This window comes from Callorhinchus milii, unplaced genomic scaffold (assembly GCF_018977255.1).
Source record: "Callorhinchus milii isolate IMCB2004 unplaced genomic scaffold, IMCB_Cmil_1.0 Scaffold2, whole genome shotgun sequence".
Taxonomy (NCBI): domain Eukaryota; kingdom Metazoa; phylum Chordata; class Chondrichthyes; order Chimaeriformes; family Callorhinchidae; genus Callorhinchus; species Callorhinchus milii.
This window is the reverse complement of record NW_024704743.1, coordinates 98,934,626-98,961,806: the sequence shown is the minus strand read 5'-3', so window position 1 is coordinate 98,961,806 and position 27,181 is coordinate 98,934,626. Positions and strand designations below refer to the sequence as shown.

General features: G+C 41.4%; 1 protein-coding gene and 1 further gene across 2 annotated transcripts in view; both read right to left on the bottom strand.

The window, feature by feature from the left end:
* The window catches only part of greb1l (GREB1 like retinoic acid receptor coactivator), a 144,005-nt gene that overhangs the window by 102,898 nt on the left and 13,926 nt on the right, over positions 1 to 27,181 (bottom strand). The gene's annotated exons all lie outside the window — the stretch shown is intronic.
* LOC103189326 (60S ribosomal protein L22-like 1) lies at positions 5,402 to 5,764 on the bottom strand (the record flags this gene model as incomplete). The annotated part of the gene is given in 1 exon segment (NM_001292393.1): positions 5,402 to 5,764. The product of NM_001292393.1 is annotated as a 60S ribosomal protein L22-like 1 (mRNA).

Here is a 27,181-nt window from a genome sequence, read left to right as displayed (position 1 = left end):
TGAGGGATTTTAAAAAAACAACAATGTCCCACAACAGCTGTGAACTGAATAATTGAGGAGTGCCAACAAGTCTCCACTTCTCCCTTCGGCTTTTCGATAGTGCTATGTGAACGTTAGAATTAAAATCTTTTAATTTTAACAAACAAGAAAAAATGAGGTACTGCGGGACTTGCTGTAGAGTAAGCTATACTAAATGGAGATAAACACTAAAACGTAACATTTGCTGGGACAGTGTTCTTGGCCTGAGCTGCAGGAAGTGGCCAGGTTCAAATGAACTGTTTCAGACAGAATGGAATCACAATATGTGCAGAGAGTGCACTCCCTCCTCCCCACTATGGTCCACACTGCCCACTGAAGCAAAAACAAGACAGAACCTAAGCTCAATCACATTCAGTCTTTAAAATAAAGCAGATATCTTTCAAAATGTCCGTCTGAATGGTTTTACCCTTCAAGACTCCATTTGCACTTCAAAAGTCTCTTCTCCTCCCCACCCCCACCTCTCCCTCCCCCTCCAAAAAAAGACTTCATATAAACTCAGGGTTTGTTACATTTAAATAATGAGGAGGAGGAGATAAGTAGTGATTTATGTGCTGGTTTGTTCCTTTCTTCCTCTTGTTGAATCGCCAAGTTTGTAAGCAATATTTCATCAAACTGTTCACTCTGCAGATCTAAAGCTCCGGAAATGTTTGGACCTTCAACAACTCCCGTTTTTAATCTTCATCCACATGTCGTCCTTCAAATGAGCGGACGACTAAAGAACCATGTGACTTCTAGCTCGGAAGCCTCCACCCCAAGACTAAACAAGACGTTGTGTTTTAAGTCATTCTGCAGGGCCACATGCTCCGTGGTCAAAAACAATCAAATGTCAAAAGGCATTTTGGTGTAACAGTCCCAGTTAATTTATATTTGTTGTTCTTTTCCCAGTTCAATGTTACATCAAATTCTCATGTTCTAGGCAAATGATGGAAACCAAAATGATCCTTGGGGAGAAATTTCACATGGATTTAGATTTACTTTCTTTATGTAGCATTTTAGAGAGTCCAGAAATTTGGTGAATTGTTGGGTTGAGTCTTAATGCTGTAATAATAATAATCCTTGCATTTGGTATAGCACCTTCTCACATCTTCCACGTCTCAAAGCACTTCACAGAATATACTGTAAAGTGAATTGACTGTGTAGCCGGTTTTCTACAGTTCTTAAAATAAACTAACAAAAAACTCAAAAATTAATACCAGGTTTTAAGAATTTTGGATGCTCTGAAATGTTACAAAGATAAGAGTTGATCTGAACCCAGATGGAATAGCTTCCCTACCATTGTTGGCTCAGTTTCTGAATCCAACTGTAAATAAGAAAAGTGGATTTTTCTACATCCCTATTTTAGTAATGTATATGACCAACAATAGCTTTCAGGGGCTAGAAGGAAACACACACATAAAGGTCAAAAAACACAATGTTAACTGCAGGTCTCAACCTGAGCTCTTACAGCAGCTAGAGATCTCTGAAAAGGACAAAGGGATTGCTCATTGTTCGTTTTCATTCACATTTTAGCTGGATTTAGAAAACAGGTAAGTGTTTCTAACTGAAGAGAGAGTCATAATATGTAGAACGTAAGTTTCTCGTTCATGGTCTGCAATATCATCTTATCAAAATGTAACTTTTTTATAGCTATATTGCTGGTTTTATGAAATTTGCAAGGTCAACATAGACCTTATTGTAGATATCTGATGAGAAACGATCAAATACTAAAGATGCGTTCAGTTTATAGTTGTTTTATTTTAGAAAACAGAAAATAACAGACCCCATCCCCCCAAAAGCCCAGTCATTAGTAACCAGGGTGGGTAAGACAGAGTGCAATTCACTTCTGAGCAGCCACGGTTACATGCTGTGCAAATCACATTACTGAGGATTCCAGATGACCCGGGGGTGGGGGGGGGGAAAGAAGAGAAAATAAAGGCACTTACTCTGTTAAACCAGCAAACAAAGTCAGCATTCCAGCTGAATGCCATTGCTGGAGCCAGTAATGAAGACACGGCTGTTTGATGGTTAGGATTATCCACAGGAAGCCAGCAGAGCATGCAGAGGCAAATGATGTTGTGGCAAGCAGCAACTATCCCCATCACCCGTGAGAATGTGGGTTTAACATTGGGTTAAATCATTTGTTACATTTCTCGGGCATTTTAAAATTCTGCATCTCCTCGTGGAAGCTCATTGTAGATCAATGCAAGTAAACCATGGCGTTAAACCTGTATCTGAACTGTAAGAATCCAATCCAAAGTTCGTAATGGTATGGAGTAGCCAAAACCTTCCAATCATACTGGTTTACATTCTTTTATTCCAGACTGGATCTGCCGTATTCAGCTACAAAGAGAGACTCACAGACTGAGTTACCTCAACACAGAAACGTACCTCATCATTTGCAAGTTTCATTCCAGGGGAGGGGAGGAGGAGGAGAGAGGGCTATAGTGTTGTTTGACTGCAGCTCACTGCTGGCAGTATTTGAAGGGACTTGCTCATTGCCAAGACAACAGGAGACACTGACCGGTGTGGTAATAGAGCTGAGTTCTGGCTGTGTGGCTGGATATTAAAAGGAGCACACTATCTGTAGGAGAATGAACAAGAGACAACAGGCCCTTGACTCGATTGATGTGTATGCACAAGTTCCTGCTGCCTCTGGGCTCTGATCGACATTTTTCTTTGAACAACCTGCACTGAAAGCCTTCCTTCATTTAGGATTTCCGTTGGATCTATTTGTTCTCTGGTTTTAAAACCATATGCTTCAGTTGCAAGCCTCATAAATCTTACTTTACAAGACGTCTTTAATCCAACATTTTGAAGGTATTTGCATACATTATTTTCAATTCCACCAACATCAGGCTCATTTCTTTAAACTATGCTGCTGGACTGCAGAAGGTTTCAATACATCAAACACAACACAAAATCGTCACGGAACTGTTACCAAAATAACCATCCACAATTAACAGAATAACCTGCGATAATTCATAGTCAAGAGAATGGCGGTAAGCAATTTTGGAGTAAAACTGGTGAGATATACTAACACTTTTCTTAATAATAATCCTTGCATTTGATATAGCGCCTTATCATGTTGTTGCGACGTCTTAAAGCTCTTTACAGAATATATTGTAAAGTGGATTGTTTGTATATTTTGTGGGTGGAAGGAAACCTTATCGTAGTTATGCATATGACCATGTATATGTAGCTCAGTGGTTAGAGCACTCGCTTTGCAAGCGAGAGACCTGAGTTCAATTCCAGGCAGGGCGAAGCCTTGGGCAAGTTTCCTTACTCCACACACCTAATAATAATCCCTCCAAAACAAAAAATAATAAATTGGTCATTTTCAATCTACGACTGTTTGTGGGACATTGCTGTGCGCAATTGGCTGCCGTGTTCGCCCACAAATATACAGTCAATTCACTTTACAGTGTGTTCTGTGAAGCGCTTTGGGACGTCCTCCCGATGTGAAAAGCGCAATATCAAATGCAAGGATTATTATTATTATTATTATTAAATGCATTTCACCTCTTTGCTAGAGGTGAATTAATTTCAGCTGCACTGTTTATCTCCTGGTGTCACACGATTCCCGGACTTTATTACAAACACATACACACAGCGACATCTCTTTCCGTGTGATGGTCTGAGGCACCACCTCCACCTACAAGTTATTTAGATAGTCTATTAACCACAAGTTACCTTTGTCACCAGTTAAATGAACCTTTGATATGAGTCAATCAATAGGCAGAGACGCTGACAGAGAGGTCAGTATGACCTTGTGAAGTTCCGGCATGTTCCTGATATTTACACAAAATCCAGTTTCTTTGTCAAGAGTGAATCACGGGAGATGTGTGCAAAATGCATGTATAGCAAGACTGGCTTGCAGCTGGGCTGGCTATCTGTTCTCCAGAGAACGGGATAAAGATCTATTTGGCAATTTTTTCATAAACGGTCTCTTTGGGCAGAGTGCCATTGGAACCAAAAGAAAGATAACCACTTTCAAAGGGGCTGGGAATGGTTTCAAAGGAAAGGCTTCCATTTTGTATTGTTTTCATGTTGCAGGTTCACTTCAGAAATGCCATCATGTAAAAACCACAGATAATTTGGATAAAGACATCATTTCTAAAAGACAGGTTTGACAGCAATTTCTTCTCATTTAGCAATGTGCTACGAAATTAGTGCTTACAAAAGGATTGTCCCGAGGAAAGGTCAGATTATGCACTTTCAGCAATGCACAGGGAGAAAGCAAACACATGGACAAATCCCTGTGCTCCATCTAAACCAATGGTATTGTTCACCTAATGACAAGTTCATTGTATGCCCTTCATTAGAAGAAAAAACAAAGCTTCACACCACAAAATCTGATTAGACTCACACTGGCTTTTGAATATTCTGAGATCCTGCTGGTAGGCAATTTTGCAACAACAAGGAATAGTTAGTTACACACCACGTGGAGGCGAGAAATGAAGCATGGGATTGAGCTTTCTAACAACATTTTAGCACACGGCCAATGCAGAATTTAGCACATGACATGAGACAATCAAGCAACCAGGACAATCTCTGCCTTGATCTGCACAAAGACATTTGTAAAATGACTCTCAGGTTGCCAAACCAAGAAACCTCCTCAGTTGTGGAAAAGAAAGGGATTCAATAGAGGCATCTCAGCCCATGAAAATATCACATGCTGCATAAATCAGAGAGTGATGAAGAGGCTTCAGCTCTTCGATTTGATATAAGGGTAAAACAAACAAAATTGCATTTTGAAAACACAAGATAAAATTAAATAGTTTAGCTGCTGAACCTTTTAATTCCATACAATGTGGTTGAAAAGGCATTAATCTGGAAAACATCGGTGCAGATAGCCCAATGATACTGGGATGGCGTTGCACTATTGGAGTTATCCTTCAGATGAGATGTTAAAGACACCATGATACTATTCGAAAAAAGAATTTCTCTTGATGTCTTCGCCAACAATCCCCCAAATAAAATTGGCATTCACTTCATAGCTGTTTGTGGGATAAATCCTGTGTGCAAACTGGCTGCTGTGTTCGCCCCCAAAATACAGTCAATTCACTTTACTGTATACTCTGTGCAGCGTTTTGAGACGTCTCACAGACGTGATAATGCACTATATCTAATGCAGGGATTATTATTATTATATATTCAGATTCAATATCAACAATATTGATCTTGTTTCACTCACAATAGAATGTTGTTTTGGTGAAGTTATTCCTCAAGATAAGGGATAATAATGCTGGGAAATGGACACATTCAGTGACAGCGTCAAAAGCTCAACATGTTAGGAACATACAACAAGAAGAAGATTACGTTTGTATAGAGCCTTTCACATCGGGAGGATGACCCAAGGCGCTGGACAGAGTACAGCATTTCAGACTCGAGCTGGGGTTGGGGGGGAAAAGGGAAGGGAGGGGAAGGGGGGTGACCGATGGCATGGTCAAAGAGGAGGGTTTTGAAGTGGGACTTGAAGGAGGCTAAGGAGGGGGCGAGGCGGAGTGATTGGGGGAGGAATTCCAGAAGTTGGGAACAGAGTGGCTGAAGGCTCTCCCGCCTTTGGTGGGGCGGGTGGGTCGGGGAACGTGGAGTTGGAAAGTTGGAAAGGCCGACAAGCAGGACGTTTGCATAGTCGAGCCTGGAGGTGATGAAGGCATGAACAAGAGTTTCAGCGGCCTGAGGGGTGAGGTAGTGGCAGAGGTTGGGCGATTTACAGAGGTGAGGGAAGGCAGAGTGGGTCATGGCTTGAATGTGTGGGAGTAAAGACCGTTGAGGGTCGAACAAGACACCTAGGTTCCTGACTGACTTGGTGAGTTGTAGTGTGCAACCATGGAGGTTGATGCTGCCAGAGCCTGAGGTGCTGAGGCGCTGGCGTGAGCCAATCAGGAGGGCCTCAGTCTTGTCCACATTCAACTGTAGGAAATTTGCCCTCATCCAGGACTTGATGTCCGACAGACAGTCCGTCAGGACAGCAGTGGTCCTGGAGTTGAGGGTGGAGGCAGAAAGATAGAGTTGGGTGTCATCTGCATACGTGTGGAAGTTGACCCCATGTCTGTGAATGATGTCACCAAGGGGGAGCATGTAGATATTAAAGAGGAGAGGGCCAAGGACAGAGTCCTCGGGGACGCCAGATGTGACAGTGCGGGGGCTGGAGGAGAAACCGTTAGAGGCAACGAAGTGGAGACAGTGAGAGAGACAGGAATCGAACCAGGCAGATCCGCGAAGATTAATAATAATAATAATAATAATAATAATAATAATAAGTAAAGCGGAGAGGCGGTGTATGAGGATGGAGTGATTGACAGTGTCGAAGGCGGAAGAGAGGTTGAGGAGGACAAGGAGGCAGAGGGAGCCCTGATCACAGATGTTCAGAATGTCATTAGTGACTTTGACCAGGGCTGTTTCCGGGCTATGGGCAGCGTGGAAGCCGGATTGGAGGGGTTCAAAGAGGGAATGGCGAGAGAGAAAGGAGCGGAGCTGGGACGCGACGACTCGTTCCAGGACCTTGGAGAGGAATGAGAGGTTAGAAATAGGGCGGTAGCTGGAGAGGAGGGATGGATCCCGGGAAGATTTTTTCAGGATGGTGGGGTGATGACAGCTGTTTTTAGGGGGGTGGGAACTGAGCCAGTGGACAAGGAGAGATTGATAACGTCGGACAGGAGGGGGGGGGGCAGAAGGTGGAGCTGGGAGATGAGGAGAGAGGTGGGGATGGGATCGAGGGAGCAAGTGGTGGGTTTGAGTTTGCGAACGATGGCGGTGAGGGAGGAGGAAGAGATAGGGTCGAAGGAGTATAGGGGGGATGGGTGGGGGGTGGGTCATGAGGGAGAGGTGATGTGGGGGTGGCGGTGGATATAGGATGTTAGGATCAGTGGTAGCCAACTTGTGGCATCAAGAAATAAATCAAGAAATATTTTTGTTGACCCACCGTAAAGGATGGCCATCACTGAGTTTGATGCATTGTAAAGCTTTCTTTATTAATTAACCGTAACCCTAGGAGACCAACAACTCTTGCAAGAGTGTGACAGTTTCCATTTACCTCACTGACTAAACTTCCTTCTAACAGTTTATGAAATTAAATAAAATATTGTACTGTAAATGTCAATGAGGAGTCAAATAAATTGTTCTCACATAATACTTGTCCAAAGATAGTTTACTTTCAGGTGTGTCTATTTAGTTCAGCATTTGGAGGAAGTTTTAAAAAAAAGTTTGTGAATTCTAACGAGCACTTAGAAGTTGAGGCAGAAACTGTAATTTTCTAAGCAATGAAGCCTACAATTAAATTTTCAAAAGGATCGGATGATCAATGTACCATATCCACATAATGTGAATTTTCTCCAGAGTCAACGATAAATAGCCAACTTGCTGGCAGCTCCTTCCATCGCTGCTGGCAGTGCTGATCTGTTCTAAAGTCACTCTGTGTTTCTTGGATAGTTTAAACTTGTCACTTAAGATTCAAACAAGACAAACCAACAAAACATCTTAGGAAACAGAGGCCACCATCCTTCACAGACTTCCTGCAAAGACAGAGGCTGGTATCCCTATCCATCATCTGTCCTTCCTGACCCCTGCTTCCAAGTGAATCCAGGATCAGCAAAACGCTACAATAGAAGGAGTTGGATTGCTTTATTGAGAGAATGACCCTATTCTATGGCACCACAATCAATTACAACACAGAATTCCATGTAAAAGTATAGTCAGTTCAGTTTCAGCTTCCCTTCAATAGCAATGTATTTTATTCTGCAATGCAAAAATCCTCTGCTGTATTCTCACAGCAGAGATAACTTTACTGATATGGACTTTCTGTGAATCTGGACTAATCCCACGTGCAAAATTCACCCTTAAAGTGCAATTTAATTTGCATTTCCTTCAAACCAGCGTCAACGTGGAAGGCAGCCGTGACACATGCAAGTGCAGCTGGTCAGAAACTACCTTCGGCTTCTAATTTTCCATTGCCAGGCAAAACCACTTGATCCGCTGCCCTGGCAAGCTTATCTGCAGTGTTAGACCTTGATGATTCAGTGCCTGTACTTCACAGAAAAATATTTGCTCACTTTTTTAAAAAAAATCACTGACTCCTGCCAGAGACTGAGTGCAGCTGGAATACAAAGGATTGCATGAAATATTGAGAGATCCTGTGGTACTGCAGGTTTATTACTATGTCAAACCTATATTCTACAGAAACTGTGTGTGTGGTGGGAGAAGACAAGAGAGAAAATCAGCCACGTGAGATAGAAGAGACATGATCCTAAGTAAGTATAATCGTACAGAATGTACAATGGTGCCCAGAATAGGAGGCAGATGCAAGTTCATTCCACATCTGGCAACTTGTCAACACAGTAATCTGAGATGGCATGAGGGCGGGGAAAGAGTCAGAGTTATTCAACAACAAGGTAAAAGCCCCATAAACTCTGGGGCAACACAACTCCCAGACTGCTCCAACTCCCTCCCAAATAGATACTTACAGAAATGGGAGATTGTAGAAAGCTGAGGGGAGGGGGAGTTAAATCTAGGCAGTGGAGGGGGAAAAGGGGAATTTTTAAAAAAAAAATATTTTTAAATCAAAACTGCAGCTCATAACTCTTTTTAATAATAACCTTTGACAAAGAGTTGGACAGGTCATTGCATTGTTTTCCTTAAGTGTGTATATTGCTTTTACATAAATCAATACCCCTTTACTAAAATATTAAAGTTTGTGAGGATAATCAATCTTAAGAGGTTAGACTGTTCCGAGACACACTGTCCACTCCCTATTTGAATTAAGTATTCTTTTCAAGCGTGGTAACGTTTACATATATTCAGTAGACTTGCTTAAAGGTAAGTCTTCCTCTTTGACTGCACCTTCAGTCATCTTCTCCCTTCATCACTCGCATCTTTCAAGGCCGGTCTCAAGACCCTTCTCTTCGACCGTGCCTTTGGTCTCCCTCCCACTTTTCTGCCTTCCCTCACCCCTACACCAACCCTCTCCCATACTCGGGCTCAGACATCTGACTGCTCAGCGCTTTGGGATGTCCTCCCGACGTGAAAGGCGCTATTTAAATATAATTTTGTTGTTGTTGTTCTCATCTTCCCTTCCACCCCACTCCACTTGGCTCCCAATCCAACCCCCAGCTCAGGTACAAACCCTCAACTGTCCAGCAACTTGGGATATCCTCCCAATGTGAATTTGCAATTTGTTCTTAAAACATATTCAGCACTATACAGAGGGTGAGCTGCAAAGAAGAGAATATCTATTTGATGCAGTTTGTCTGGGAAGCTATTGGGACATTCATTTAAAGGGAAGAGCGAAGTATTCAGGGTTATGATCCAACCCACACCACACTCGCTGATAGGAAATGCCGGAAGACAACTGCAATGCGCAATGATTTAGAATTTCATTTAAGCAATCTTTTATTTTGGTCAGACGGGTGTCTTGACACATATGGAAACCCAACATCATACTTAAAGAGTATCGAAACCAAACAGAGTTCCACAAACGTGTGGCATTTTCACATTGAATTTTGCCTCGTGTCTGGAATAGAATGCATGCTTACCTTTCTCCCAAAACTCACCACTGCCCCTGGAGGCTAATCACAAGCAGTCTTAAACCAGGTTTGAATGCTCTGAGATGCTATCCTGCAAGTTGTTGTTGTTAAATGTAGGTGGGTAAAAAATTGCTCACAATTCCATACTACATTGTCAAGCTACCCAAGATGCCTGGTAAGAGACATGAAACATGTCACCTCGCTGCAGTAAGACGCAGCTATCAGAGTTGGAGGTTAAACCACGAAGTTGGAGCAGAGTAAAACAAGCTCTGCCTACGTTAAACCTGACTTGGCTTGATGCTGTCACTGATTATAAAGAAATTGGGGGGAGGAGAGGGGAAGGAATATTCAGGACCAGAGAAAGCGAAAATGTTTTTCATACTATAGATTAGTTTAATGAATTATTACAAGTTCAGCATTCATTTTGTTTAATACTAGAAGGCGACATAGCTCATGGACGGGTTCAGTTAAGGTGAGACTATTTTTAACCTGCTGAAATTACTGTTTAATGAGAATCCTTCAGAGGTGCTGGACTTGCATTGCAGGCAGTCATAGGACTTGGGTGGCAATTTGCCACCTGGCCTGGAACATGGTTGACAACGTAAGTTTTCTTTTCCACCAAAAAGGCAGTCTGTCGCACACAGAAGATACAAGGAATAGGCTGTTTATTAAACTCTATCTGGTTTCTCTGTCACAGAATAGTACTTGCTGTGCAGGAGCGGGGGCCCCATTGATTTTCACCAGCCAATGTAACCATGAGCCATGCTGAAACAGAACAAAAGGTTACAGAGAGCACGATGGGAAAATGTTCATCAAAATACACTTTGTTCTACTTTAATTAGAAATTGCTGCAAAGTAGCTGAAAGTTTGCCAAGCTGCTTCCCCAAGCATGTCCATGTGTGTAAACTCGCCCTCGCCTCTGGGCTCTGGGGCCAAGGCACTGGGTTTCCAAAGAAAACTAGACACATTCTGCTAACAGATCCTCGCCTTTGAACGCAGCGCAGCGTATGCATGTTGCCTCACATTGGGGTGCCCACTTTTCAGGATCATGGTACCAACAACAACAACAAGATTACATTTGTATAGCACCTTTCACGTCGGGAGGAATTCCCAAGATGCTGAATAATAATCCTTTGCATTTGATATAGCGCTTTTCACATCTTCTAGATGTCTCAAAGCGCTTCACAGAATATGCTGTAAAGTAAATTGACCGTATATCTTTGGGCGAAACACGGCAGCCAATTGCGCACAGCAGTGTCCCACAAACAGTCATGGATTGAAAATGACTAATTCATTATTGTTTTGGAGAGATTATTATTAGGCGTGTGGAGTAAGGAAACTTGCCCAAGGTTTCGCCCTGCCTGGAATTGAACCCAGGTGTCTCGCTTGCAAGGGAGTGGTCTAACCACTGAGCTACACGACTGCAACCCAACTGTTTCCCCAGATTGCATATAGCAGCATTATAAAGTGCCAATTTATGGGGCAGCCAAGTATTTATAACAGCATTCAGTGGCAAGCAAGACGACCACTGGATTTTTTTCAGATGAAATAAAAAAAATCCATTGCAATGGTTACAAATCCTTTACCATCATAAAATGAGCATTACAAATGGTGGACATTTCCTCAATAATGTATGGTATAATTGGTAACTGAACCCACTGCATAACTTTGGTAATTAAAGGGCCATTTTGGAGTAGACATTTCTTCAGGTCTATAAAACACAGGAGTGCACGATGACCTGATCAATGGCACAATGTTCTTACATCGCCTGTCACACACACTAAAGCGAATCTCAGCCATGTGGTCACAGTGACATCAAATAAAGAACAAGTGCTTCCCTGATGTAGGCAAGATACTAGAGGGAGCACTATTCTATCTCACTCTCTTGACCCTTTATACTGGAGTCTAATTTTTAGCATCTCTTAACAGGACCTGTTTAGCAAGGTATCCAACTGGAATTCCTTTCAATTATAATAAAAAATAATAATCGTTCCATTTGATATAGTACGTTATCACATCTTTGAGACATCTCAAAGCGCTTGACAGAATAAACTGTAAAGTGAATAGACTGTATACTTTGACCAGAGAAAACTCCATTCTGGAAGTAGACTCAATTGTCAGAGGTGGTGATGGATGAGAAGTTAAACCAAGGTCCCGTCTGCCTGTTCAGGTTGATGCTAAAAATCCCATGGCACGTTTCAAAAAGAGAAGGCAGTTTCATTTGGTCAACAATCCCCCAGGCAAAATTGTTCAACAAGAATTCATGATACTGCTGAGCATAAATTGGATAAGTGTTTGGCTGGAAATACGCTGTCACTACATGTCACAGAAACTTTGCGAAATGCTTTGACAAAGTGTTCTCGACTATGTCAAATGCAAAGATTATTATTATTATGGGGTCAAATTTGCAGCAAGTGATGTTTTAATAGAAACATAGGAACAGGAATAGGCTATTCAGCCCTTCAAGCCTTTTCCGCCATTTAATTAGATCATGGCTGAACCTCAACTAATACTTTCAATTCCAATTTCCCGCTTTCTCCCCATACCCCTTAATATCCTGACCTACCAAAAATCTAACAACCTCACTCTTGAAAGTGTGGACGGATCCAGCATCCACAGCCTTTTGGAGGAGAGAATTCCAGATTTCTACGACTCTTTGAGTGAAAAAATGCTTCCCGATTTCACTCTTAAATGGCCTGATTCTAATTTTAAGAATATGTCTCCTTGTTTTAGGATATTGTTATGAGATATTAATTATCACTGATATCTCACAAACTGACATTCCATAGCCACAATCTGCGGACTGTGAAGAGCACTGATCCGATTGATGGCATTGGAATGCATGTTTATGAGATATCAGCTTCAGGGCCAATAATGATGTCAGCTAGTTGTGTTATCAAATGGTTTCAATGACCATATTTAATCAACAATGATAAATGATATATCATGCACCACAATTTCCTCCCTATATGCTGCACCCCTTCTTTCCAATGTCAAAATTGCAATAAAAAATACAACATTTATAATTCTTCTCGCGGTGGGAGGTAAGTGGGATTTCCTTGGAGCTGAACTTGCTTCAAACAGACAGCTTGGCAACAGAATGTCAGAATCGAGTGAATCCTCTGTGGTAGTCTCAATAGTCCGGTTCCTGAGCTAAGCAGGTCTACAGTACTCCAGGGCATACTAAAGATAGTCCAGCAGGCCTGGTTAATCAGCAGGACTCGGAGAAGCACCCCAGCCACTGGGGGCAAGGTTTCTTGATGTGCTACCCAAACAGATTCACTGACTCCCCTCCACCGACCAGTACTGATTCCAACCCCCTAAATTCTGAAAATAACCACTCTCCTGTAACACTTTCATAAATACTTCAAGTAACAATCCAGACCAAATGTCACAAAGCACAATGCATCTCAGAGAAGGCATTGCAGTGTCAGATAACCGAGACAACCAAAGAATCATAGTTAAGAGTTCAAATCCCAACTTCATCCAAATCTCTCCTGTGTTTCAGTGTTGCAATGCGTTTACCACCATTATTTGGAAGTGAATACACGTAAAAGAAAGTTGTAGGAAATTTTTCTCTGCCAATAATCCCCCAAGCAGAACTAACCTGAAACTATAATGGGAAGGTGGTAAAGTGGGTATCCTGGAAGGATGAGATCAAGGCCTTTTTCATCCAAACCTCTTGTTACCCTATGATGCTTACACTAGAATTATGGTAGAAAAGTGGTTTCACATTGTTTCCTTAATTTGGTGTTCGTAGTTGTTAAAAGAACACCTTAGGGTTACTCAATTCCAAATAAAGGTGTTAAAGGAATTGAATAGACAATAGGTAAGAATCATCGGACTGAACTCAGCTGTGAGTGGTTGAACACATGAAGAATGGTGACTTGAGACGATACCGAAGGTTGCCTTATAATGTAATAATTCTTGCATTTGATATAGCGCCTTATTATGTTGTGACGCCTCAAAGCATTTCAAAGAATATACTGTAAAGTGAATACTTTGTGGCCTTGGACCTAACCCACACCCAGTACCTTCAGAACAGGAGAGAGTAAGGAAAAAAAATTAAACAATGAAATTTACGAATATTACAAGAACAAAAGAATAATAAACGAAAATGGAGGGGTTAGTACTTTGCTCCAATTTACCATGACAGGCACAAGTACAACAGTTCACCCCATGCAGATAGATCTCAATTGTTCTGTCAGAGAGAGGAAACAATCTGGAGTCATGTTTTTCCACACTAATTCATCCCCTCATCATCTCTTATCCCGAGCTGCCCTCTTGCACCTCCTGGTTTCAGAGAGAAGTTGGCAGATACTCTGGGAGCAGATCGCCCACTGGTCTTTCAACCAGAGAAATAGACAGTACACAGAGAGACTAAATGTAATGAATGCAGTAAACCAAAACGGAAAGCATCATCATCATCAAAGCAGACAAAATGGCAGGCCGATTTGCAGGGTGGACGCAGGAGAAGAAAGAAAATATGCTTTAAACAGGTGACCAACCCCAAAGAATAGCAAGGTACGGCAATTGGCATAATTTCAATCTGCACTGAGCCAAGACTTGAAATGAAAAAAAATACTGAAAAACAACCGTGCGAAGCCCATATTCAGACAAAGCATAGCTGTTGTTGATCACCGCCCCCGGAAGCATTCATCAAAATGAATGAAGGACACTTCACTGTTCTGTGTGATCAAGGTACACTGAAAAGCCTATGCATGGAAGGAGATACAGGATCTCCAACAATACATGGAAAACAATGGTGGCATGTATCACACCACACATCAACCAACCTGTACCATGTAGAATGTTCAGTGAACAGGAAAAATGAATGAGCTTTGAGACAAAAACCTCCACTGAACAGCTTCACCTCCTTCTCTCACCCTCCCAGCATGCAGCAATCATTTGAGGCAGAGTCCAAAGTAAGGAGGGAAGGGAAGTAAACACAGGTAACAAGTCAATGTGGACTGAATGCCTCTCTATAGCACTATTATTTAAAATTAAGTTTCTCTCCTCCCTCTCTGACCCCATCCTCCCATATTTAGGTTTTGTTTAAAAAAAGAATTATACTACTTGTGGATCTTGTGCAAATATTCCTGGAATACAACAAAATGAACCCACACTGTCACAAACTTTCCAGACATTTGTAACACAAGATTCACCAGACCATAGAGGAACGCCATGTGAATTGCAGTACAGTGATTCACTTGGCTCAGTTTGCAACTTTCTTTTTGAAAGTCAAAACTCATTGCCCAAACAAAGTGGAATCTAGCTCGTTTTAACCTCAGTCAACAAGGAATATTTGGAGAAATAAAATGGAAATCAATTAAAATTTCTCTCTTCCCCATTCACACATTGCTCCTGCCCAGTGCACAACCTTACCTCCTTATCCATCTCATGCCGAAAGCAACTGAACTTCAAATGCCATCCTCTTTGACATCCCCAGCCCTACCATTCTCAAGCTTCAGCTCATCCAAAACACAGTGCTTACCTGCACAAAGCTTCACATACCCATCATCCCCTTCCTCACCAGTCCTCACTGGCTCCCTGTTGATCAATTTCATTTCGCCCACAAATATACAGTCAATTCACTTTACAGTCTATTCTGCGAAGCGCTTTGAGACGTCTAGAAGACAATAAAAGCGCTATATCAAATGCAAGGATTATTATTATTATATTCAAGGTCCTCACTTTTCCTGCCCTCGCACATCTTTACCTCTGCACTCTTCTCCATCCTCACTATCCTGCTTGGGAAATCTTCTCAGGAAATTTGAGTGTGCTGCATATCCCTTGTTCCCTCTGCCTCACCATCAGCGGGTAAGCCTTCAGCCACTATGCCCACACCCTCAAACTCCCTCCATAACCTATCACCACCTGTCTAAAAAACACTCTCTTCAGTTGTGCTTATGTTGGAGTGGAGTCCTGTAGCTCAGTGGTTAGAGCACTAGCCTTGCAAGCGAGACACCTGGGTTCAATTCCAGGCAGGGCGAAACCTTGGGCAAGTTTCCTTACTCCACACGCCTAATAATAATCTCTCCAAAACAAAACAATGATAAATTGGTCATTTTCAATCCACGAGTGTTTGTGGGACATTGCTGTGCGCAATTGCCTGCCATGTTTCGCCCACAAATATACAGTCAATTCACTTTACAGCATATTCTGTGAAGCGCTTTGAGACGTCTAGAAAATGTGAAAAGTGCTATATCAAATGCAAGGATTATTATTATTATTATTATTATGTTCATCTCTTTCCTCCCTGTGTTCCCTGCTCAGCTTCCAGCACCATTTAAATAGAGAACCAGCCCCAAAGATTAGCAAAGTACACTGAAAAGCCTATGCATGGAAGGCACAAGCTGAATTGATCCAAAATGTAAAAAAATACTGAAAAGCAACAGAACATTGAGAATCACAAACACACAAAACAGTAAAGGCCATAAGGAATTACCCACCTTTGCTTTGATGTGCAACAGAAAGAAAAAAAGTTAGCAGGTCAGGTCATCGCAGCAGTTTGCTAAGTAAAATGTCTCACCTTAGAAACAAAGAGCAACCTCTATGTTATTCGCTAAATAGTGGTTAACATAATCATTGTGTGCAGTGCTTGAATCCTCCAGCTCCAGTCTTTCCTAGTTTGATTTATTTGTGCACATTGAGAATGGAATGACGTCCAAGTCAGTAACAAGCATTTACATTGTGCGCTTACAGTGTGTGTATGTCTCCTCCCCACCCCCCCCCCCCCCCCCTCCACCAACGAAGCTTCTTCTCTGGTCAAGAAGCTAGACAGGGAAGTTAACCATTCCAGACCTTTGTCAATCTCACTGTGTAATATCCAAACAAAGAAGACCCAGTTAAATTGATACACTGAATAAGACAAGTTTCTCGCTGCACAAATATCTAATTGAAGAGAAGCATTGGAGTAAGGAATATGTGAAGAATGTTTCACAGTCATTTCAGGACATCACAAAACTTAGTGCAGTACAGAGTCAGATTACTACAGCACCAACATACTACATCTCAATCACAACAGTGGTACCAATCTGCTGAGCTCCCAAACACAAGAGAGGAATAGTAAAGAAATAAAATTATTCACTCACACATGCCTTCCAATGACCAGCTTAATGGCACCCCAACCAGATGTAAGGCACATAAAACATATAAATAAATAGCAAGGTGGTCTATAGACACATTAGTTAGTAATAAAATAATTGCTAAAGCAGGGATAGGGGGACTGCACTCAAGAATCCTTAAAAAGGGAGAAGTTGATGGCAGATAAAATTTAACAGGAAAATAAAAAATAATTCACATTGAAAGGAAAAATAAAATATTACCAGGGATGACTAGATACAGCTATCAAGAAAGATTGAATAGCTTCTCTCTCTAGAGTTGACACGATTGAGAAGAGGACATGTTCAAGATTGTGAAATTACTGTATTTAATAAGGTGGACACTGATAGGCTATTTCCATTTGTGGATGCATCCTCCCAGGGCATAAATAAGATATTTAGTAATATGAAACTATAAATATATAATAGTTCAGTCTTATAAAATAAAAACATTATGGAAAATGCAAACTTAATTACTTCAACAACAACAAAATTAAATTTATAGAGTTCCTAAAGTTTCAACATTATTCTCTAATAAGAGAACAAGATACACATTTTACAGAACACACTGTTGAAGTGCCATTAAGTGCTGTAATAACTTCGCTATTTGCTGACTAGAACTCATTAACATGTTTAAAACAAGTATACAATTTACTGCTCCCATTGAGACAATAAAGCAAGCTCTGCAAATGTAATCATCCTTTGCATTGGAAAGTGACAGACAGACAGAAACCCATGGTATAATTGGGAACAAAATACTGTTTTTCCAAACCTTCCAGTAGAAATCTAATATGATCTGCTCAGCAAGGTTCACTTTTAATCCCAAAGAATAAAATGGAATTTCGAAGCTAGACATACCATGCAATAGTTACAGTAGAGATTGTTGCCTGCTAGTTAATGACTGAACTGATCTCCCTCCAAAATACAGCAGGCTATTTCGTTGATAATGCACATCTGTCGCTCTTGCAGTACTGGTGTCATCCGCAGAATTCAGCGGCCAACCCATTGTTGATACATTTCACAGTGTTTTCAACATCCATGTGCATTATTCGATTTGTCAGCCTTTGATGCAGCAGCCCCTTCCTGGCATTATAAAGTACAATACTGTACTTGACAGAGTGCCGTCAATCAATGGGATGCACTAACTCATTACACCATAAACGCCAATGAAACCACACTAGTTACTATAGGTTACCATTGTGATGATTTCCATTGACATAAATTGCACCACAGCACTAAGTAGGCACCAACAAGGTTTATGAAGCAACGCCTCACTTTAACATTCCTGAAAACTGAGTGTCAAGAGCATCAGGTATTTTCTTGCACATTTAACTGTCAACAACACTCAAAGTGAAGTACCTTCAAGCGTTAAAGATCCTTTATCGAGTTAACTATGTTCACAGCTATGCTCTGCCTGCAGCTATATCATGTTACCATTGTGGAATAGAGATATCCTCTTAACTCCAAAGGTTTCTGTTGGGTTACTTCAGGAGGTAACCAAGCAACCAAATTACAGCCGTGGAGCACTATATTAAAAAGGATTACTGCGTATACCAGTCGAGTCTTTAACCGTGATCATCAACGACTGCTCAACAATAATTATTCATAAAAATGCCTGTTTAAATAAAATTGTTACATCCTATTCCGTGGATCTTCCAATCCCCACTCATCATTCCATGAGTGAGAATTGACAATACACAGAATAAGATGTAACATATTTAGTTGAACAGAGAAATCAGTCAGATACTTCAAAGAAAAATTGGTAGTTTATTGGAAATCAGATGAGGCAGATCCACTGATGTGCAAAGAATGGAAAGATTAGTCCTGCCAAACAAGTATATTCTGTCAGCATTCTGTCTCCTGAAATGCACACAAAATACTAAACAACACAGTATTTATATAGCAACTTTCGCGTTAGGAGGATCTCCCAAAGTGCTGGATAACGAAGGGTTTACACCCGAGCTGCGGATTGGGCTCAGAGAGGGGTGGAGAGCAAGAAGGGTGGCAGAGTGAAGATGACTGAAGGCATGGTTGAGAGGAAGATCTTGAGGCAGGCTTGAAGGAAGCAAGGAAGGGGGCAAGGCAAATGGGCCCTGGGATGGAGTTCCTGAGGGTGAGGGCAGAAAGGCTGACTGCCAATAATGAAGCAGGCCTGCAGCGCGGAGGGAGCAGATGGATTGGTGAAGTTTTAATAGGCCACAGAGGTCTAACAAGACTTTGGAGGGTTTTAAAGGTAAGAACCAAGATCTTGAATATCCTCTGAGGGTTGGATAATGCTCCGGGACGCTGCCCTGCGTGAAGGGCGCTATACAAATGCAAGTTGTTGGTGTTGTTGACGAGCATGTATGCATGGATGAAAATACAAATGGCCTCAGCTGTGATGCTTTCATGTTCAAATAACAACAACAAAATGACATTTGTACATAAATAACCTGTTGACACTCACTGTCTAGGCTCACACATGAAAGCAACAACAGGGTGTACTGTAGTACTGTAAGGCACTCATTGCCCGTGGCCTTAAACCAGTGCTTTGAATCAGTGCTTTGAGAAGAGGAGGAGAGAAAAGGGAGAGAAGAAAGGACACCTGCTGGTTTCCTCCCAACTGTAGCCCTGTAATCTCAGTTTGATTGGCAAACACTGAGCAGGCAGTTCCTCCACTGTGGGGGAGAAAGCAGGGAATGGCCCACGTTACAGCTAACTGGTCCCAAACCTCCTACGAGGTGGTTTCAGAGCAACACAGAGCATTTAGACTCCTGTTAAGGAATACTTGGGGTAAAATGCCACCTGGGTTTGAAAGTACTCTATTAACATACCATTTTAGTACATCCAGAAATTGGCAAATGGCTGAATTCTGTCTTAACTTTGATGTTGCTTTATTATAATTAGAACTAACAGAAAACCAGCTTCAAAACAAAGGCTTAATTAAGGAATTTGCCAAATGCTGAATGCTCTAGAATGCTATGTTAACAGAATAAATCTAGACCTAGGTGAACTATCTACCGCAATAACAATCTAAAAGTAACTGGGTGGAAAACCCACCCACAGATCAAGTCTACGCAAAACTTGGTTAAGATTTTCCTCTTCGATCGGGCCTTCGGTCATCTTGGTCAGACCCCATCTGGAGTACTGCGTTCAGTTTTTTGGACACCTCACCTCAGGAAGGTTGTTTTGGCTCTGGAGGGGTGCAGCACAGATTCACCAGGGAGATACCAGGCTTAAAGGGTTAAATTATGCAAACAGGTTGCATAAACTTGGGTCTGTATTCACAAATATGGACAGAAGAAATTCAATTCTTCGGCTTATATATATATATATTTATATAGACGTGAAAGGCGCTATACAAGCGTAATCTTGTTGTTGTTATAAACAAAACTGTTTAGATTTAATTTCTCCCCCCACTTAGCACACAAACTTTATGAACGCACTATTACGGCCAAATGCTGGAACTTCACACTCTCCAAGGGTCAACATGACTCTTAGAGAAAACTGTTGATATATTTTATGCCACATGCTCTTTAGGTCAACTATTTATCAGGCTGGCAGCGGTTCACAATAGAATCTATCCTGCATGTCCAGTTCACTGCCATTGCCAAAGACTCCTGAGGACTGCATTAACCCATGTTTTCAACTGGGGTTAAAAGAGTTCATCACTAATGGTATATTATTGGCCCTCCACAACTGACAGATTCTGTTCATTGACTGGGATTGATAACTCAAGTAGGAGTCGCAATGTGGGAGAGGAAAAACATGTCAACAAATAAACACACGCAGGCTAAATAAAAGCTGGATAGTTAACTTTAACTTTCTATTTTGGATACAATTGGTAAAGCCGCTCCCCAGTCTGGAATCGATCCATCCAAATTCCAAAGGTCCCAGGTTCAAACCTGGACTGTGCAGAGTTGGCTGATCTCAGCTCGGTTAACTCCATTAAAGCTACAATTTGCTTCAGTGTTCTTGCACTCAGGAATCGGGGGGGGGGGGGGGGGGCGGTGGTTGCTAGAGAAAATCAGCTGATTCCTAGTGGATGCCCCTTGCTGGAAACTGCATATCAGGGAAGGGCAGGATCTGGGCTCACTTGTCCTGCTTTCAGTGGTTGAATTTCACTTCATGGCTGTATGTGGCACATTGTTGTACACAAATTAACTGCAGTATTCACCTACAAAGTACACAGTCACTACACTTCACACTAAATAAAATATAGAGTCAATTCACTTTACTGTATATTCTGTGAATCGCTTTGAGATGTCATGAAGACGTAATAAGGTGCTATACAAACTTTAACTTTCTATTTTGGATACAATTGGTAAAGCCGCTCCCAGTCTTTTTGAGATGTTCTCCTAAAGTTAATGCAGCTACATCAAATTATTAATTTTATATCAACCTGGTTCAGTTGGAGTCACTCTTGACTCTTAGTTAGAAGGTTGTGGGTTCAAGACCCATAGTGGGACTTGGAATCATATAGTCTAAGATGACACTCCAGGGCAGAGCTGGAGATGCTGACCTTCGGATGAGATGTTAAACCAAGACACACTCTGATTGTTCAAGGTGGATATTAAAGATCCCATGAAAACAACACCAACTTGCATTTATATAGCACCCTTCACGCGGGATAGTGGAAAGAGAAAGGAGTTTCTTGTGGTGTCATAGCCAATATTTCCCCAAATAAAATTTGTCATTCACTCCATATGAGATATACAAATATGTAAAATTGACATTTCCTTTGCTACCCATGTTACTTGGATCAAGCAGGGGTCACAATGTGGGAGAGGAAAAACATTAACAAAAAAGTGCTCTAATCCATCAGTAGAAACATGTTTTCTTTGAGAAAAAGTTCTATTTCACAAAGATGTTTCAACCTTCACAATCTTCTCCAAACATCTTGTGATAAACCTTCATTAAACACATAGTGTGGTACAATTTACATAGTTGCTAAACTGAGGTGGTACAATTTCCATAGTTGCTAAACTGAGGTGTCTTCTTAAGTCATTCCCTACCTAGTCTTCTGTTCCACACCTAAGCATAATAGTTTCTCAATACTTATTTTAGCAGTTCATACTGTTTGATGCTAGGTAAACAGAGGCATCAAATGGCCTCTGTTTAACCTAGCAGTAAGTAGGAACCCGGTTGTTAATCGATTGGCAGATTGCTTTTTGGGGTAATATTCCCTAAAAAATATATAAATATTGGTCACTCAATCCACGACTGTTTGTGGGACACTGCTGTGCATAATTGGCTGCCACGTTTTGCCCACAAAATATACAGTCAATTCACTTTACAATATATTCTGTGAAGCACTTTGACACGTCTCGAAGATGTGATGAGGCAATATATCAAATGCAAGGGTTATTATTATTATAAATGGCATAGAAACGATGGCAAGATTTGCTTATGCTAAAGCGCCTTCAGAGATGACATTTAGTTCCAATCACGATGATCAGAAACTGAAAGTGATCTCTCAGGACTTATTCTAATACAGTAGTTGCTTAGATTCACTTCAGCACAGGTGCTAGTATATCTCAAATTACAGGTGCTAGTCATTGTGCTGTTTTATTTCCCAGCAGAAAAAGATTAAACAAGATTTGCTTGAACCCTCTGGGCCAGCCTGCACCAAATCTCCTGCTTTACAGCCTGGTGGTTCATTCCTGATGATTGCATTAATGTATGTACCTGGCTCAATTTTTGTAGTTTTAACTGAAGATCTGAACAATTTACAAATATTTAAGTGCAATCTAAAATAGAGTCATGTGATTGTTTTTTTTTAAAAAGTCACTTGTTGAAAATTCTGAAAGTCTGTTTTTTTAGTTCAAAATTGAGCTTTGCTTTTTCTGATATTCACCTAATTTAATTAAAGTTGATGTGATATTATATCCACTGCAACTATTTTGCGCTCCTTAATTATCAAGTTCATCCACTCATGGGATATCAATAATCCCACAGTTCTTCATAATGTATCCTATTTTTACTGATAGCATGACTGTTGCAACATTCAACTCAGCATTGCTACTCTTATTGAACCATTCTTTAGTGAGCAACACCTACAGAATAAGATACTGCATTTGAATTGTTACCTGACCAATACTCATATTTAGTCCAACTCTGTAGGAAGCCAACATTAAGCTTTCTTATTGTCAGTTAACTTTTTACTTTGGTAAATGTCCTTCACACATCCAGCAATAAGCTGCTCGGTCAAAGTCTTTGAAACAAATGCTTTCTCAAATCAAAGATCTCTTAAAATGTGTGTTTGTTTTTTTAAAAAAAATCTAGTGGACTAAATTCATGACAGTGCGTTCAATCCTGCAATGAATCTGCTCCGATGCAAACAGTTCAGTAACCAACAAACAATGCAAACCAATACATAAAACTGCTCGCTATGTCTACTTTGTATGTCGCACTCTCAGAGCAATGCATGACACATCTATCTTACAGAGGTAGGGTAATACCTGTCAATAAATCAACCTACCTGTCAATAAATCCAGCTCTTGCCATCAGACATCCATTGAGGGCTGACAACAATCTTGTCCTGTCGTTACTTTCAGATTGAATGTGGATATTTAATTGTCTGGCCTTCTCCAGAATAGTTTTATTTTTGTGTTTTTATAAATTTTCCAGAAGTAACAAGATTGAATAACTCATTCTTTCCATGCCCGGCAACCATGTCACATTTCTCCCATCACCTAGGTCTTGTGGAGACCTGTAGCTCAGTGGTTAGAGCACTCGCTTTGCAAGCGAGAGACCTGAGTTCAATTCCAGGCAGGTCAGGGCGAAACCTTGGGCAAGTTTCCTTACTCCACACAGAGCCTAATAATAATCCCTCCAAAAACCAAAAACAATAATAAATTGGTCATTTTCAATCTACGACTGTTTGTGGGACATTGCTGTGCGCAATTGGCTGCCGCATTCGCCCATAAATATACAGTCAATTCACTTTACAGTGTGTTCTATGAAGCGCTTTGGGACGTCCTCCCGATGTGAAAAGCGCTATATCAAATGCAAGGATTATTATTATTATTATTATTATAGTAGTGAGGCTTCGTGCTGAGTATGGTGCCACTAGTCATGTGCGAGCCTGTACAGCGATTATCATCAGGGTATTTGACCTGGAACCATCACACTCAAGACTCATCCTGTTCATACCTAACATTCATACATATAGCCATTACCAGTTATTTCCTGCTATTGTACTAAATTCACTGCGGTCAGTGTGTGCTAGCCTGCAATGAAGAATACTTTCTAACTGGCTTGTTACAGTGCAGTCAAAAATTATTACAGTAAAAGTATCAATCCCTGGTGATGCGCAGGTTTTCTTTAGGCTTGAAGGACAGTTTTATACCCCAGGGAGAGGCCAAGGAAAGAGAAAATGCTGTATTATCTCTTTTAAAAGATTAAAACCTATATTCAAACAGAAAGTACATTAATCTGAGATGAAACGGCACAATCACATAGAAGCTGGAGATCAATCAAAGTTCACTTTGGCTGAGGCCATCTAACTGCAAATCTAACCTTGGACTCCATTTTTATTTTTTATTTACAAGATTATCCCGAACCCTTATGCTAACAAAGTCCCTAATAGTACTAAGTGCATTATGTTTTTACCACTCATATCGATAGGCCCTCATCCTCACTTATGACACGTGAGTCAGTGAGTGAGTGATTGACTGAGTGTGGCACGTGCGTGATTGCGTGTAAGTGCAGTAGGCCTGTTAGCCTGTTAGGCCTATACAGTAAAGCGCACATATACGTTGTAACAATCAAGGTCATAACTTTTAATATGGCTTTCGTGAAGTCTGAGTTACAGGCAAACTGTATAAGTCGTATAAAATCCGATTTAATCAATAATCTACACTGTGCATATGTAATTCAATACAGACGGTAAGCACGCATGTGGTGACGAGTCAAACCTATGTTTATGCGATACAACGAGCCTTGAACCGTCGCCGCATGTGCACTTACTGACAAGCACTGGAATCTCATTGAATCACGGTAATTGAAGTTCTTCTACTCATGTGGCATGATTCAATACAGCCGGCCGGTAAGTGTCAATGCAGCCACTAAGTGTGAGGGCAGTGGAGGATAGGAGAGCAGCGTTGGAGATTATTTTCTTATGGAATTGTTACGCGTGCAAAGAAATTCAAGTGATTTGATAAGAAACTCAATGAGCCTCTGGTGATTGTACGACTCAGGCGTTTTATAAAGATAAGAATTATGCGAGTTTTACTATAGTCGTGTGGTGAGTGCTGATCATAGTCGATTGCTATACCACGATGAATGAAATGGACACTTGAGATGGCTGGAGGATAAATATGATGCAAACATTTTAAATAAATTAAGGAATGTAAATATGGTAAATGGTACTGAAATTGTAATTATTGCAGATCAAATAGTTGTAAATAATGGTAAAGCAATTCTAACTACAGTATTATATATGAAATACAAGTAATTAAATGCTTCAGCAGTTTTTAACCGCAGTGCAAGCATCTGTGTTGTTCGTACATTTATGTGACATCCCACTTTTGTTGACAAAATTCAAACAGTTGCTGACATGTCTAAATAAACGGATAGGACTGTACTGATCAACCAAACGAGTCTTGCTACTGCTGCTTAGTTTGCCAGAGCCTCCACTTTACATTGTGTGTACAAGAGGTTGAACTGTGCTGAGGACCCCATCAACACTAGCAAAAATGATGGCAATGGATCATAAGAAAGGTCTGTCAAGCTCAGTAATTGTCACTTCTCTGCAGTTCGTCATTACAAAGTAGCCCTGACCATGACCTTCGGATCCCTGAACACATTCCCCATTGTAATTATGGGGCCCACTGTGTGCTCATTAATCATGCCCTGCAAAAGGCAGGTGACAACTATTGTGACCCAACAGCAGTCCAACACTTTTGTAGTTCAACAATTTAACAAGAAAGACTCCCAGAATGATACGAGCATCACTAACCCCCATAGCTTTGTTAAAATTTATAGAGATTGGAACATTTTATGCAACAGATACTAAGTATAATGGTTAGAGTATATTAACTGCCAGAGTAAATAGTTAAACTACCGTGTTATTTCAATCAAAATTGTTTCAATTAACTTTTACAATTTTTTAATGAAGGGAGTAAATAGTGAATAACTAATCAGACTAATTATGTGTTGATGGAAGTCAGGTTTCCTGCTTCAGCGAAGGGCTGAAAATTCAGTTTGAAAAACAGGCTGTCCGAATCGCTCGGTGCAACACAAGGTCAGCTTGTGGGTCTGAATCCTCTTCTTTCAGCTGTGGCAGCAGTTGGGGGGCTAAAATTGACCTCTGCGCTGCTGGATGAGGGAGGTGGGGGGGAAAAAAAAATCAGCTAAGACTCCCTCCTGGTCTTTATCACCGTCCAAAACACCTGCTGCAGTTCAGCATGTTTAGATGTCAGGCAAGGACAGGATCAGGCTCGTTTGCATTGCTCCCAAAGTAGAAATGCCTGCCAACACTCACTGGCAAGGCTTACTCATTAATAGTGGCTACTTAGGCAGGTTAGTACAGGGAGACTGGAGCCTGGGCTACCATATCACAATAGTTTTGCACACAAAATATACAATCAATTCACTTTACAGTATATTCTGTTAAACTCTCGGATTTGTCTTAGCAATGTGATAAGGCGCTATATCAAATGCAAGGATTCCTCTTGCCCCCGCTGGGTCACTTGAGGGGTACCCCAAAGTTCTATCCTTGGCTCCCGTCTTTTCCTCATTTACATGCTCCCTCTTGGCGATGTCATCCCCAGATATGAGGTCAACATGTCTGCGGATGACACCCAAATCTACTTCTCCACCACCAGCTGCCACTTCCAGTATGCTGATGTCCTGTCAGCTTGTTTGATAGACATCAAGGCCTGGTTGAGCGCAAATTTTCTGCAGCTGAACGTCGGCAAGACAGAAACCATGCTCTTTGGCTCCCGTCAACGTCTTCCCTTCTGCGGGTCTGAACTCAACCTTCCCCGGGCTATCCCTCAGACTCACTGAACCCGTGTGCAATTTAGGCATCAAGTTCGATCCCCAGCTTTCCTTTCTACCACATATCTGTTCCCTGACCAGGACTGCTTTTTTCGACATCCGTCACATTGCCCACCTCCATCCGTACCTCAAAACCAATGCAGCCGAAACCCTCGTCAACCCCTTTGTCACTTCCCGGCTGGACTATTTCAATGCTCTCCTCACTGGTCACCCCAGCTCCGCCATACACCAACCGCAGATACTCATCCGCACAAACCTCCGTACCCCCAACACACCAGTTCTTGCCAGGCTCCACTGGCTCCCAATTACCGAACGGGTCGATTTCAAGATGCTCTCACTCGTTTTCAAATCCCTTCAAGCCCTCGCACCTCCCTACCTATCGCACTTGCGTACCCCCAACTCCACCACCTGCTGCCTCTGCTCGGCTGGCTCTGGCCTCCTGTTTGAACCTCATCCTCTGTGCTCTACCGTCGGTGGCCGTGCGTTCAATCACTACAATCCAAAATTCTGTAACTCTCTCCCTCAATCCCTCCGCCTTGCTGCCTCCCTCCC